The following is a 16,584-nucleotide window of genomic DNA, read 5'->3' as shown; positions in this document are numbered from 1 at the left end:
GTCCCACAAAGCCTTCACTGTAGCTTCCCATGATACATTCAAAAATATTGAATATGAAAAACACAACTGTATTGTGCTCTTTTCTTTCTGATCCAACTTCGCCTAATATTCATCTGACATTGTCATTGGTTTAGTACCTGGATCTACCATGATCCATTGATCTTTATCCACCAATAGATCCTCCATCTTGAGTTTCCGCAACTAAAAACTCTGACTATTAAATTTGTCTATATATATCTTTCCATTGGTTGTCATATTCTTTCATTGTAAGAATCGATCTCGTAGATCTCCCATTGAACAAGGTCTATGAGAGCCCTGAGAAAACCCCCTTAGCATCAAAGGCATCCCCTTGAATCCAAAATAACTCTGATACCAAATCTAGCTTTTAACCTTGTACGTAAATTACCTGTAGACGAATTCTAAAAAGATAAAATAAATAATGATGAGAATATAAAACAAATACACAAATATTTTCTCCTGAATCCCAAAATCAGGACTACGAGGTTGATTTTTCATTATATTCCTTTCAATGTTATAATACATATATATACATTCTTAAGCATTCATAAATCCTAATCCATTAACCCTAGATTAGATCATAATCGTAGTTCCATTGACCTAAACTACAAAATACCATGGGAAGAAAACCATCATGCCCAAAACCATGTGCAAAAACCATGCACAAAATAATAGGTAGGTCTAGCCACCTAATATAGGGTCCAAAATTTTTTCCCGGGGCACTGCCACGGATGCCCTACAGGGGTCTTAATGCCCCTTTGAAACTCCCCAAAAAGGGGGGGTTGTGCTCCCCCTTATCTACTCGACGCAACAAACAAGGAAGCTTATCTCCCCACCATGAACCCACCGTATGGGCCATTAGCCATGGAAATAATATAACACAACCAACAAAAATATACTACAATGATATTCTCATGCAATCCTGAGTTAAACAAAGCACCAATATTTGTCATCTTGACCTATATATTTATGTGGAATATTTTGGTCATTTATTTCTCTTCTTATTGCTGAATACTCATCAGATTCACCTCCTTATGCTCTAACATACAAACAATCTTCTCATGCACATTAGAGTTTCTTTCAACCTAGTTTCTTGAAATGGTGGCCATGCTATTCTTCTTCCTATTATATTTCCTTTTGTTCCTTATGTTAAGCTCCAGATGTAACTTTGAGCACTTCACCTCTATGGACATTGATGTTATAGTGGTTGTAGTGGTTACTATGATGTTTGTACTAGTTTGCTAATTTTTTTTCTTTTTTCCCTCCCCCTTTCCACTTCTTTTTCCCTTTCTTAGAAATATCATGCTTCTCCTTCGCCTTGGATCCACTTGATTACCCTTTATCTATACGGCTATTCCCTAGGTCCTATGGATGTACACAAGAATCCATCATGGATATAGGCTTGAAAAATATAAATTACTTTTAGAGATGGCTATGTATATGCTCTAGATACTTCAGCAGTACATTTGGGTTATTTGGGGTGATGCCCAACATCATGGCCATCTTTTTTCACACTAAGATCTACTTCTGTATGCTCTCCACTTTTTTTTTCGCTAGGTAGTAGAAAAATACCCACTGGTATTTTACATAGATAAAACGGTTAGATTGTGACTTTATGAGGGTTTTGAGGTCCTCCCACTTAGTCATTGGAGGTTCTCCCTCTAACATTACGGTCTTTTGTGCCTTTCCCACCAAGTGAGGGCATGGCCCTCTAATTTCAACCATGCAAATAAAATATTCTATTCTGCGTCTACATGATCGACACTAGAATAAATTTATAATTGATACAATCAATGATTTAGCTTCATAACATCGATCTCACCCTTGTATTACTTGATATCAACCTTCAATATGATTTTGAATAGGGACTGTGAAGGATTGCTGCCACTTGAAATGGATTGATCTTACTCGGGTCCATTCTTTGATTAATTCTCTATTTCCTCTTGATCTCTTGATCTCCCATCTGATATGTCCTATGCATTAGAACCCCCATATTATCAAAATACCTTGAGCTTATTTCTCAGGGCCAATAGGAGGATATTCATATTATGGTTTATATCTGCAATTTCTGGTTCTAGTCATGAAAACCTCTCTATAGGATCCTTATTTTCATTCACATATTTTTCAACCATGATTATGGATTTATGACTTTTGGCCTAGCCGATATAGATCCCCTATAAATTTCCATAATATTCCAAAAGAATATTTCTCTTACAGCAATATTGGTTGTAAAATACCATGGATATTCAATGGGATAGTTCATCAAAATAGATGTAATAAAACTATTTTTAAACACTTGAAATATACACTATTATGGATTTATTTCTCTTTAGATTTCTATACCTATAGATTACAGTTAATTTCATATGCATGAAAATTGAAATTATATAGAAAATAGATAATGGTGAAATAAAAAATCACAAGCCATGATTGACACAAGATATGAGTTGGGAAACCCTTTCGAGAGAAAACCTAGCTCGAAGGTGAGGTCGCTTTACTCTATTTCTATGAATAGAAAATGGTTGTGAGTAAAAAGAGACATATCCTATGGCCCATGGGATACTATAGTGCACAAATCCACTCTATGTCTTCTATCTCCATCTTGGCTACATTTTGTCATTTATGTAATAAATTTAGTTGAAGAGAATGGAACTTCTTTTCCTCCTAGTTTCCTAGTTTTAACACAGCCCGATAACTTACTAGTAGTTAAGTAACACTACCTCAACTCCTAACTAAAGTTATAATATGGAATATTGGATATTTTTCATCATCACGATCATTTGGCTAGCCCATTTTTCACGAGTAATGGGGGCTCATGTTGCATCGTATAAAATTATGGTGGTGAAAATATGATGGTCAACTCTTGAGTGGCATAACATTTGCATGCAGACTCCAATTGAGGCAATTCTTGCACCACTTGAAAGGTATCTATCTAGAATATGAAAAATAGGTGTATCATAATAGTTTCAATGTTATACCCTAATTATTTTTTAGTGCCTCAAAATGGTCTAGGAAGGGTTTAGACCTTAATTTTGTAAACTGGGTCCCACTTGTTAAAATGGCCCCGCGAGTTCATTCCCCCTTAATTCAACAATACTTTTTATTTATTTATTAATTAAAAAAACATTGCATCACATAATAGAGATTTAAATCATAGCATCAATGACAGTAACCAAGATTATAAGTTCTCAATTAGATCATAAAATTGGGAAAACAAGAGGGGGTCACAATCAACCCCCCCTGCTAAGGAACACCATCATGAGTGTTTTGTTATTATGAAATAAAATAGATATGCCAATCTCATGGAATCCTCTAATTCCCAAATGGCTTATTATTCTCCATAGTGCTTCCATTGTAATTTAACCTACACAATGGTTCAATTCGAAATAAATGACCCATTCTTGCCTAGCATGCGGTTTGGTTATGGTTTGAATTATCTTTTCGATTCCAACTAGATCAAAACCCAATAAATACCATGATTAGAATAATAAACATGATTTTTAATAAAAGATACATGAAATGCATGATGATAGTTAATTTTTGGAGTTAAGGAAAGACTATAAGTCACTAGCCCAACTCTTTCAAAAATATCAAATGATACACAATAGTGAGGTACTAATTTGACACAAGCTCCCATTCTCAACTAGGAACTTGCCTTTGTCTTCTTTTGGATATGCACATGGTCTCGAGCTTTGAAATATTTATGACCTATGTTCTTGTCTACATCAATTTTCTAATGATCATGGGATTCCTTCAACTTATGTTTTATGAATAAAACATATCTATCCATCACCTATAACATATTAGTTCTAGGAATAAATTTATCCACTATATGGTCCCATGTAATGGGTGTATGCCATTTCTTACCATGCATTCCTTCAAAGGGACACATCTTCAATCATTTTTGACAATCATTATTATAATTAAACAATACCAATGGTAGCTACTATTCCCATTTACTTGATTTGCTCATTACATACATACAGAGCATGTCTTCCAAAATCTAATTTGGCCTTTATATTTGTCCACCTATATGAGGATGATAGGCTATAGTGAATGCTATATTTTGCTGGGAAAAGCACTGAGGGGGGGGTGAATCAGTATTTTAAAAACTCACAATAATACTTTTCTTTTCTGAAATGTATACGCGACTTGACTGAACCGAACTAGTGTATATACAATATTGTTGCAAAAGAAACTAGTGTATGCTCAGTAAACTTGTAAAAAAACTAATTATTTATCTGTTAAAATTTGAACCAGAATGTAAGATATTTATCAGGCATTTAATAAGCAGTAAAAAGGTGAAGTAACAACAAAATAAAGTAACAGACATGAACATCGATATTTAAGGTGGAAACCCAATGTGGGAAAAAACCACTACTATTGTCGTCTCAGTCTTAAAAAAATATTAATATCAAAAAATTCTTACATTCTTCTACCAGTGTAGACTCATGCTAGTACATAGGAACCCAACTGCTAAAGGCTACAACCTTCACTCGTTCTCCAGCTCCTACTGGAAGGGAGCTCCAACCCCCTCGATCTGATCACGACCTACTATTGGTAGGATGCTTCGACTGCCTCACTGAAGGCTCCAACCCTCAGCAACATCCACAAACCACGTTTCATAAAGTTTCACACTAGATCCAGTATCAACACTTATTATCAATCATTAAAGTAATACAATCATCAATCTCTGACAAATAGAATCAACCAATCAATGAAACCCAATCAACTGGGACAGTTAGATCATTGTAACCACTACACATAACTGAACGCACAATACTACATCAACACATAGAATCAACTCCAACCCTGATCATTCAAATGCCAAAATGTATAGGCTACTTCGCTTAAGGAAACCAATATGTATACGCACTTTTCCGTAGAGAAACCCACATACAAATCCTAATACATTGAAAATTGAAAACTTGTAATTCTAAATTAGACATAGAGTTGACCAAAGATATTCTAAAACAACAGTTAGCAACATCAATAACCATTTCAACCAATCAACATGTAAACAAATTCAACTTCATTATCTAATCAGTTCTACTTCTCACATTATCACTCAACCCAGATCAACATGAGGACATCATTCATAGACAACAAAGAAACAACAAAATTGATAAGGATGATCAGTCATTTATGAACATAAACCCATTACTTTATATACATGACTTTGAAGAAGATAACCCACATGTATATGCGCTTTTCCCAAGACCAACCGGCGTATATATCTGCAAATTTTGACCTAAAATTGTGTAGCTCTTCAGAACTTTAGAAAGACCCATATCACTCAGAGATAAAGGCACGCGTCAGTACTGAGATCTAGTCAATGTATGAGTAGATCATTAATGAAAAGTCATTTCAGGTCTCATGATCCTGATCCATCATTTTATTCATTAGTGCATAATTATTTCAGATGTATGTGACAATTATGGCCCTTACAATGCAACTATACTTCAGATTGAAGTATTCATCAAAAATCCTTTCACTTGCACACTTAGCCCTTCGATATTCACCTCTTTATATAGTTTAGCCCTTATCCAATACCACAGGTTAAAACTATACTAGTGCTGGTGGTAATCTTTGACGGAATGAATATCCATCGTCATAGTCATTTCTATGGGCCAATACCATGGTGAGAACACCTCGTATTTAGAATACCATGGTGCAAAACCCATACATTACTTTGCTTCACTAAACTCGCATGTATGCACGACTTGGCCTTGACAAACCCACATATAGATTTACAAATTTTCACCTGTATCAAACTTCTGATTCTAATCTGTAAACATTTTCCCCATCATTGTGGTATTATGTTCCATCATTCTGTCACCTTTGAACTGACCTGTGAAATCATCTATTTACCATATACTTGTTTTTTTACAACTGAGTTTCCATTAACGATAAAACATGCATCATAATGCCAACAATATCCCCCTTTGGACTTGATGGCAACCATGTTGGTGTTGATAACCTCAAGTTGTAGATACCTGTTAGATACATCAAGTAAACATTATTGAAACACCAATATATTATCCCCATTATACAATAAGGGAAAAGGGTTGACCAATGTTGAATGAAGGCTTCCATATATGAACTGTTGAATATTGACTATGCTCTTCCCAAGCACATGCTAAATTATCTAATCATGCTCCCCCCGAGCACATGCTGAAATCTCTGACATATGTACAATGAGGTACATGATTCTATGACTCATTTACTATCACCAAAAGCTTACATCAATCACCCAATCACAGTGGGTTTTCACATTTGACATCATTATTACTTCAACTTCCCAAACACAATGGAGATTAAGAATTTATCATATGTCCAAAAGGAGTTGAACACAATAGTCCATACATGACTGAAGATAACAACTATTACATCATAGGTCTCCACATGAACTTTACATTAAATGAAATATATGGCATTAATAATTGAGACCAAAAGATCTTAAAAGTAGCATAATTCAGCAACTAGAATGCCAAAGATGCATTATATTCTGCAAGGTTGATGCCCCCTTGAACCTGTGCTACCTGTTTATTTTTAACAACTCATTCATCATAGCACCTTCATCAATCAAATAAATATTAATGAGAGAAACATAACTCAATACCATATCAACAGATTTTACCCATCAACACCAGACCAAGAGAAATCACATCATAGTTGTCAAAAGCATGTCAGAGGCTAATCTTGAGTTTGTACCACTATTTTCTATCATATAAAAACATACACCATTGTTTGCAAAGAAACTCGTGTGTATAAACAACTATACCCCATGAAACCTGCTTATAGCCAACAACCTTCTAAATTTTTACCTGTAGACTGAGCACACTGAATTAACAACAAAATGAGGCAGAGACAACTCCCAGTTTCTGTATGAGATATTCAAATGCTTCTGTGGGAAGGGGTTCAATAAGTATATCAATAACTTGTTCTTTGGAGGTGAAATACTCCAATTTAACCTTTTTCTCAAGCACTTGTTCTCGTACAAAGTGAGACTTAATAGGAATATGCTTAGTCTTGGAGTGATAACAAGATTCTTTGAAATAGTAATAGCACTTGTATTATCACATCAGATGGAGATGGGTGGACAACATTTGATTTGTTCATCTCATAATGTTTCCATCATCCAGAGAATTTGTGTGCAATAGGATGTAGTGGCTACATATTTTGGTGTTGTAGATAAGGAAATAGAACTTTGTTTCTTACTGAACCAAGATACCAATTAAGGTCCCATGTAAAATGCATCTCCACTAGTGCTTTTCCGATCATCATCATTTTCAGCCCAATCCACATCTATGTATGCATGAAGGGTAAGATATTCATATTTAGGATACCATTGACCAAAATATTGGGTTCCTTAGAGATATTTGAATATTCTCTTTACTTCCCGAAGATGTGATTCCTTTGGATTGTCTTGGAAACATCCAACAGTCCAATTGCATCCATGATATCTACTCGGGTACCTATTAGATAAAGCAGACTACCAATCATAGACCTTTAATCTAGTTGGTTTACTACGGTCAAATCATCATTAGCACTGAGTTTACATCCTGCCATCACGGGAGTACATACAGGTTTCCAATCTTCCATACCATACTTCCTCAAACGTTTCTTGAGATGTTTTGTTTGTGAGAGAAATATGTTATCTTTTGCTTGTTGCGTTTGTATACCAAGAAAATAGGTTAGTTCCCCAAGTAATGACATTTAAAAACTTTTCTTCATAACAAAAGCAATGTTTTGACTCATAAATTCTTCATTACTGCCAAAGATGATATCATCAACATAAACAACAATATTTAGTAGTTTATCACCCTCAATTTTTGTGTATAGGTTTTTGTCTGCAGATCCTTTTATAAATTTTTTTTGTTGAATATATTTGTCAAGATGATAATACCATGCTCGCGAAGCTTGTTTTAGCCCATATAAAGCCTTTTTTAGTTTGTATACAAGGTTTTCATCATTATCCAAAATGAATCCTTTTGGTTATTCAATATATAATTCTTCTTATAGGTATCCATTAAGGAAAGAAGATTTTACATCCACTTGATAAACTTTGAAATTTCAAAAAATTGAAAATGCAAGAAACATTCTGATGGCTTCAACTCTAGCTACTGGTGCAAATGTTTCTTCAAAGTCTATTTCTTCTTGTTGAGCATACCCTTTATGAACAAGTCTATATTTGTTTATAGTGTCCTCTCCATTATCATTCAACTTATTTTTGAATATCCATTTTGTTCCAATAACATTTTTATCATGAGGCCTTCAAACCAATTCCCAAGTATCATTCTTTTCAATTTGATGCAGTTCTTCAATTATGGATTTAACCCAGAAATCACCTTTGCTAGCTTGATTTATATTTTGTGGTTCAATGGTGGATAATAAAGCTAGATAAATAGAGGATCCTACAAGGGTTCTTCTTGTTTGTACCCCAGATTCCTTTTCTCCTAGAATTTGAGTTTCTGGATGATTCTTTTGAACATACCTGGATGGATCTTTTTCTTTATATGATGTATCTTCCTCTGTTGATTCATTAGTTTCTTCTTCTATATCATTGTGATTTGATGTGGGAAAGCATACATCATCATCCTCTTTGTTGACATTACCCTTTTGGGCCTTGTGCATGCTTCATCACTACAGTCAACAATTTCCTGAAGTTTCTTATTGTAACATTTGTATCCTTTGCTTCTAGATGAATAATCAAAAATATTCCTTCATATGCTCTAGATTCAAACTTACCAAGTTTTTCATCATTATTTTTTATGAAACATTTGCTTCCAAAAAATCCAAAATGCTTTATAGTGGGGGGCTTACCATACCAAAGTTCATACAAAGTTTTATCACTATTCACATGAACATGAGCCTTCTTGTGAATATTTATTGTAGTATGTGAAGCTTCACTCCAAAAGGTGTCAGGAGTTATACACTCATCAAGCATAATAATAGCCATTTGTTGAATAGTTCTATTTATTCTTTCTGCCATGCCATTTTGTTGAGGAGTTTTAGCTACAAAAAATTAACCTTTTATCCCATGTTGTTCATATAAATCAAAGAATTCATCTTATATGTATTCTCCTCCTCAGTCAAATCTGAGACATTTGGTTTTCAAATGTAATTCATTTTCAACTAATACCTTGAAGACTTTAAATTTATCAAGTGCTTCATCTTTGTGTTTCAAAAAACCAATCTAGCACATTCTAGCGAAGTCATCAATGAATAAGATATAGTATTGTTCTCCATGAGGTTACTTTTTCCTTACTAGTCCACAAAAATCATTATGTATAAGTTTAAGATGCTTACTTTCTGATCCTTCTTTGGCATCGAGTTGAACTCTAGCTTGGTTACTGAATTGACATGAATTGCATATGGTACTTTCTAGTATGGTGATGTAGGGTAGATCATGAACAACTTTGATCTTGCTTGATTTTCTTATTTGAGAGAAGCTAGATGTCCCAACCTTTTGTGCCATAACCAATTTTCTTCTGCCCTGCCTAGGTAAAATTGTTCTTGGCCACCTTTCAATATATACATATTTCTCAGGGTTTCTATTCCTTTTCTTATGGTATTTCCTATTTCAAGTTCACAAACCACACATTCTTGTGATCAGAATACTACCTCATTTCCTTGATCACACATTTGGCTAACTATTGGGATAGGGTCCCTAGGGTCAATTTTGGGGTTAGTTTTAACCCAATCTTTGTATAAGTTTTGTAAAATATGTAAAGTCTCCACGAAATGTGGATCTAGAGTGCGAAGATAGGTACCAGTCAAAGGGGTCTTAGTCCCTTTTTTGGATAAGTAAATAGGTTGGTTTTGACACTCACCCATGGTCCGTGGACCATGGAATTGTTTTGAAGAAAGCTATATATAGTTGAGTCATAATGAGTCTAAGAGGTAGAGAAGAGTAAGTGAGTCAAGATAAAGATAGTTTTGGGCAAGTGCTAAGGTAGGAAGGCTCTGCTTCCTCTACCTAAGTGAAAGGGGAATGCTCCTATAGTTGAGTGTGTAGGAGGCCTTCATAAGTCCCTGTTTGAGTGCGTGGACCACCATAGTTGAGTGCACAAGGTGGAAGAGTCTATAATGTGAACAATAAAGATGAATAAAGGCTGATTTTGAAGAATTATCTTGTAAACTAAGCATCATTGTGATTCTGTTTAAGTTATGAGTTGTCACTTTATAATATATTTCTATGGAAGAATGAATAAATGTTGCACTAAACTACTGAATCTACCTTATTTATGCGTGACATAAGTAATTAACTATTTCCATGAAGATAATGGTTATTTATGTTATGATTTCTAATGAATTGGGTAGATCTGTGCGAAGGTAGATACGAGGTTATTAATTAATGCATGAAAGTGGATAATTTTCTTGTTTAGAGTCTGCAAGATTGGTCATAGATCTTTGCAAAGGTCTAGAAGCCATTTTCTTAGATATATAGTATCAGGCCATAGAAGGATATTAGACTGCGTGAAGGTAGACTCGAGCTATAAGAACCAAGCCCACTTATCACACCATCTCTAGCTGCAAAAACCTGGTTCTAGCGTCCACCAATACTACTTCAGGTGAGACTATAGCTTGCACTATGGAGGTTGTTGCCGAAAGGGCTAGCAATTAGGTTTTTGTTGGTTGGTGTGGAAAACTATGAACTTGGGTTAGACCCCCTCAAGCCAACAAATTGTTCCATTGCTAGGACTAGGATCTATCTAAGAGATGTGTGATAAATGGTTTCCTATGAAGAAAGAGCTTGATAAGTCAATTGATCAAAAATTGCATGCATTCACAGCTCAGGAGAACACGAGACCTAAATTATCCAATGAGCAGTGGTTGCAAAGATTTTTTTACACAGATGATACCGACGCGTTCTTCTATTTCGTCCCTGAAGAAATATACGATTCGTTGTCTAAATTGGTCGATAGTCAAGGGACATGGAGGCTCAAAGGCCCTATAGTGTGGACTCCTGAATTGGTGTGACCTCGGCAAGCATCAAAAAGAAATATTGTGTAGGTTGTGGACCACTACATTGATTACACATTGGGAATTTTGTGGCTTATTTCATGATCGATAGAAATATCAACTATAGTGAAGCTGAATGAAGGATCTTTAAAGGACCACGAGGTAAGTATTTGAAATCATTGAAGACTTGGATTAAAATGTTGTTATGTTAAAAGAGGGTTATGCAGGTACCTTGATGTTTGGGGCTACACGAAGTGGAAGAATATTTAGAAGAAACAAAGGATCAAAATGATAATATAGTCCACTCATTGAACCCCTTTCAAGAGAAGACCTAGTGATAGTCCTGAACACACCACGAAGTGCATTTCAATTAATTACATAGGGTATTTTAACGATACCTCATCCATCCACTGCACCTCCACCTCCACCTCTACCTCATTTTTAAGGGAACAGGGAGTGAAGATCCCAAACAGTTTTGGTTTGTTGCAGGAGCTCTTTAGACATCACAACAAATCATAGATGATAATATTAAGAAAATGTAATTGCTTACAAGCTTATAGTATCACATATTAACATGGTATATGAAGTATTTTACTGATAACCCCAACGTGACGTTGGCAGATACCCACCTAGCTTTGAAGAAGGTTTTCAGTAAGCCTAAGTAAGAGGCACAATCAATAATTCAATTTAAGGAAATATGAAAAAAGATAGATGAGACACCTTGGGACTTTGGTCAAAGGTTGAAGTGCCCGATCCGGCATGCTAATATGATAATCTCATATTCCTAGCATCGCAACCGCTTTATAACATCGCTCTTGCCACATTTAAGAATACCTATGTCACATCATAAGATAGCGATGCAAGCAGAAGCCTTGGAGATCGCAATGAGGTTGGATGCTTCACCTACCCAGGATACGAACCTTGGAGTGCTACAGATTCATTTAGAGCTAGCAACCCCGAACTTGGAGTTGGAGAGCTTGACGAATGGAAAGGAAACTCAACCGGAGGTGTGTGCTAAGGTATGGTGTCTAAAGTGTAAGAGCCACGGAAATGATAAGGATCATTTCCCTATCTATAAGAATTATATTATAGGGGGAGGGCCTATTCCCCTGAAACCATAAAATAATGTTGGGATGAGAACAGGAGCTACGGTATGGTGTGTTATCTGTCAGGTTATAGGACATCATGCTACTGATAACTGTCATTTATGGCAAAAGTTTGTACAGACCCCTCAACATTTTTTTTATAATTTCTATAAGTCTCTAGGACATGATGAATTCCATTGTAGGAGTTATGAGGTGGTGATGGATAGAAACCATACCTAGAGGATGCAAGAAGAGAACCGGCCTTAGGATGAAGCCATAGGAGCAGTGCGTGGAGGATTCCAAGGCCAAAGAGGACGAAGAGGCTTTGGACTAGGTCAACGGCGTGCGTAGGTAATTTTCTATAACTTTGGCGAAGCAAGGCATGTTAGGTCCCTATAATACTAGTGATTCCCCCATTACTATTGTCGTTGTATCCCTTATTATTATTGTTGTGCCCCTATTGTCCCCATACCATTATTATTGTGCCCCATAGAATCCCTCTATTGTTATTTTTGTGCCTTTATATTATTATTGTTAGGTCGGCTTGGTTATATTGTGACCCCTTAGACTCCTATATATAGAAAGGAGGTTTTGTCATTTGAATCATCTAAGAATTGTTCATTTGTGTAATGTAAAGGAGGTTGCTCCCTCGAAGAGGCTTATTTCTAAGGCATTGATCTATCTTTTCTATCTTTTTGTGAGCTGGTTTCATAACATTTGGTATTAGAGCTTTCAAGATGCTTACTAGGTGCTTCCATTTTCTTTCTTTGGGGAATTAATTAATGCTAATAATTCTTCACTATTCCCTTTGGATTCCTTCAAACTAATTTTTCAAACTAATCTTATACAAAATTAAAAAAACTACACACCTTTTTTTTTCACTTTGTAAGAGCTCGATATTGAATTTGTTGTATCTATGTAAATGAGGATCTTGAATATCTGAAATCGCGTCCTGCCATAGCCCTTTGAGTCCTCTTTCTAACCGTGCAATTCTGATCAAGATTGGATTCTCCAAGGAAGCATTATGCCAAATCTCCCATGGTGACTTGAGTATAGACTAGTTTAGTAGAGCGAACTTGTATGATGTGACACGTGTCACTGTTTCTGAAAAATCTTATGAAATTTCAATTTGATGCTCAAAACAAAAGTTATGACTATTTTTCCCAGGTCACCTGTTTGGAATGTAATTCGAGAGTTTTCAAAAACCATGAATTCCTAAGATCATATCTCCACAAATATAGCGAGACAAGCTCTAAAATTTGGACCAGAAGTTCAGAACGATTTCGGCTAAAATGGGTTTTTTTTGTAGCTTCTAAAACCTTGCAGAAAATAAGTTATAGCGAAACTTCCATGATGACCTATTTTGAGTAGCGAAACCTTAGAATTCAAAGCTCTAATACCAAATAGAAACACCTCTAACATCATTATTGAAGAAAGATGAATTTTCATGGACTCTTGAAGCAAAAAAGGCCTTCAAACATCTTAAAGAGGAAATGTTCCAAGCATCGGTCTTATCTATGTCGTACTTCACAAAAACCTTTATTGTGGAATGTGATACTTCGGGAAATGGAATTGGTTTTGTTTTAATGCAAGATGAATGACCCATTGCTTTCAAAAGTCATCTAATCAAGGGAAAGTATTTAAAGAAAGCTATTTATGAGAAGGAATTGTTAGCAATACTACATGCACTTAAGAAATGGCGACCCTACCTAATGGGAAAACACTCCAAGGTAAAAACAGATCATGATAGTCTTAAATACTTTTTAGAACAAATATTAACCTCTAAAGAGCAACAAAGATGGGGCACAAAGATGTTGGGTTATGAATTTGAAAAGGGAAGAAAAGTGTTGTGGCAGATGCACTCTCAAGAAAGGATGATGATGTGGAAGCATTGTTGTGTTCCATTTCTATTATCCAACCAGATTGGATAAACGAAGCAAGGGAGGAATGGAAGAATGATGAAGAAGTGTGGGCACTCATTCAAAAGTTACAAATAGATTCCAGTACATATGATACATTTAGCTAGAAAAATGATTCGTTATGGTACAAAGATCGGTTATCCCTATGTAAGAAGTTCCAACTCAAACAAAAGATTCGTATGGAATTGCACACTTCTCCCTTAGGAGGGCACTTAGGATTTTTAAAAACTTACCACCATGGTTAAGAAGGAATTTTTTTGGGATGGCCTTAAATCAGATAGTCAAAAGTTTGTGGTGGAATGTTTGGTTTGCCAACAAAATAAAGTTGAAACAATTAAGATACGAGGTCTATTAGAACCTTTATCCATTCGAAGACAATGTTGGATGAGGTTTCAATGGATTTTATCACAGTTTTATCCAAGTCTGAAGGAAAGAGTGTCATCATGGTCATAGTTGACAGGCTTACCAAGTATGCACACTTTTGTGCATTATCACATCCATTTAAAGCCAATACAATTTCTACTGCATTTATGGAAATAATTCAAAAGCTACATGGAAACCCAAAGATTATTGTAAGCAACAGAGATTCCATTTTCACTGGAAATTTTTGGACATAATTATTTTCTTGTCTCGGTACTCAGTTAGCTCATAGCTCATCTTATCATCCTCAATCTGATGGGAAAACTGAGATAGTAAACAAATGTTTGGAAGGATATCTTTGTTTCTTTGTATCTGATAAACAAACATAATGGGTCAAATGGTTGCCTTTGGCTAATGGTGGTATAACACTTCCTTCCATACTGCAGCAAAAATGACTCCATTTATGGCACTTTATGGATATCATCCACCATCCATCACATCATATTTAAGAGAAAATTCTAAGGTTTAGGTTGCGGAACATCACATCGAGCATCAACAACAAGTTCTCCAACTCTTAAAGGATAACCTCACGTTGGCACATAATAGAATGAAGCAATAGGCAGATCAACATCGCAGGGAAAGAAGTTTTGATGTAGGTCACTGGGTATTCCTACGACTAAAACCATATAAAAAATGTCACTCAAGCAAGCTAATAAGGATAATAAATTATCACGAAAGTATTATGGTCCTTACAAGGTGTTGCAAAATATTGGTACTATGGCATACAAATGTAGGTTTTTAACCCCATACAAAAATTACCTGCATACGAATTCTAAAACATAGAAAATAAAAAATGCAAGAGAATAACACATAAAACACATATGCACATAGATTTTCCCCTGGATCACAAAACCAGGACTACTAGCTTGATTTTTCATTATATTCCTTTCAATGTTACAATACATATTTATACATACCGAAGCATCCAATACCATGGACTGAAAACCATCATGTCCAAAACCATGGATCGAAAAACCATCGCGTCCAAATGCATGTGCAAAAATCATGCACAAAACCATAGGTTGGTCCGCCCAGCCTAACATAGGGTCCAAAAGTGGGGTTGTGGGTATCCCTCAAACCCCGTCTGACGCCCTCTCTAACCCTTGGTTAACTACGTGGGCTAGTCGTGGAAAGAATATAACATAACCCAACATTCTCCCACTTGTTGTTTTCATTCCATAGGGGGCCACAAGAGAGCTTAGTCATTTATCCAACCCTACAATGCCCATTGTTTCTCTACACCAAGAGAACTTCTCAGAGCTCACAGATTTTGTCAATGCATCTGCAGTATTCTTCAAAGTGTCCACCTTTACGAAAAACACCTTTTTATCTTCTATCATATCCCTCACAAAGTGATATTGAACATCAATGTGCTTTGTATTTGAATTATATGCAAGGTTCTTTGCCAAGAAAATTGCACTTTGGATGTCACAGTCTATCCTTATAGCTTCCTGTACTGATGCCATACTTGAACACAATCTCTGCAACCAAACTTCTTCCTTGCTCGCATGAGTGGCTACCATGTATTCTGCCTCTGTAGTTGATAGTGCCACTATAGATTGTTTCTTACTCATCCAACTAACTGCACCTCCAATTAGATTAAACACATACCCACATACCCACTTGTAGACCTTCTCTAATCAAGATCTCCAGCCCAGTCTGCATCAACAAAGCCATGGATGTCCAAAACTTTGTCCAATCTTGGTCTTCCATATTAGCACAAACCATAATTACTAGTGCCACGCAAATACCTGAAAACCCACTTCACTGCTATCCGATGCTCCTTCCCTGGTTTTGACATAAACCTTCTCAATACTCCCACTACATGTGCAATGTCTAGTCTAGTATAGACCATTGCATACATCAGGCTACTGACTGCACTTGCATATTGAACATGGGACATGTCCTCTTCCTCTTCTTGTGTCTTGGCACATTGTTTAGCAGATAAAATTGCACCTATAGGAATAGGAACCTTCACAAGTTTACTATCCTGCATATTAAACCTCTGCAGTATTGTCTCGACATACTTCGTCTGGTTTAACCAGAGATTCCTCTTTTCTCGATTTCTTTTAATTTCCATGCCCAAAATATAGTTTGCAGCATGTCGAATTTGGAGGATAATTGGGTCTTCAAATCCTGGATAATTTCTTTTTCATTTCCAACCAGCGACATAT

This window comes from Pinus tabuliformis, chromosome 4_1, assembly GCF_031772625.1.
Source record: "Pinus tabuliformis cultivar Carrire ecotype Pingquan chromosome 4_1, CPIR1, whole genome shotgun sequence".
NCBI classification, from domain to species: Eukaryota; Viridiplantae; Streptophyta; class Pinopsida; order Pinales; family Pinaceae; genus Pinus; species Pinus tabuliformis.
The sequence above is the reverse complement of the archived record's forward strand: the minus strand, read 5'-3'. Positions refer to the sequence as shown.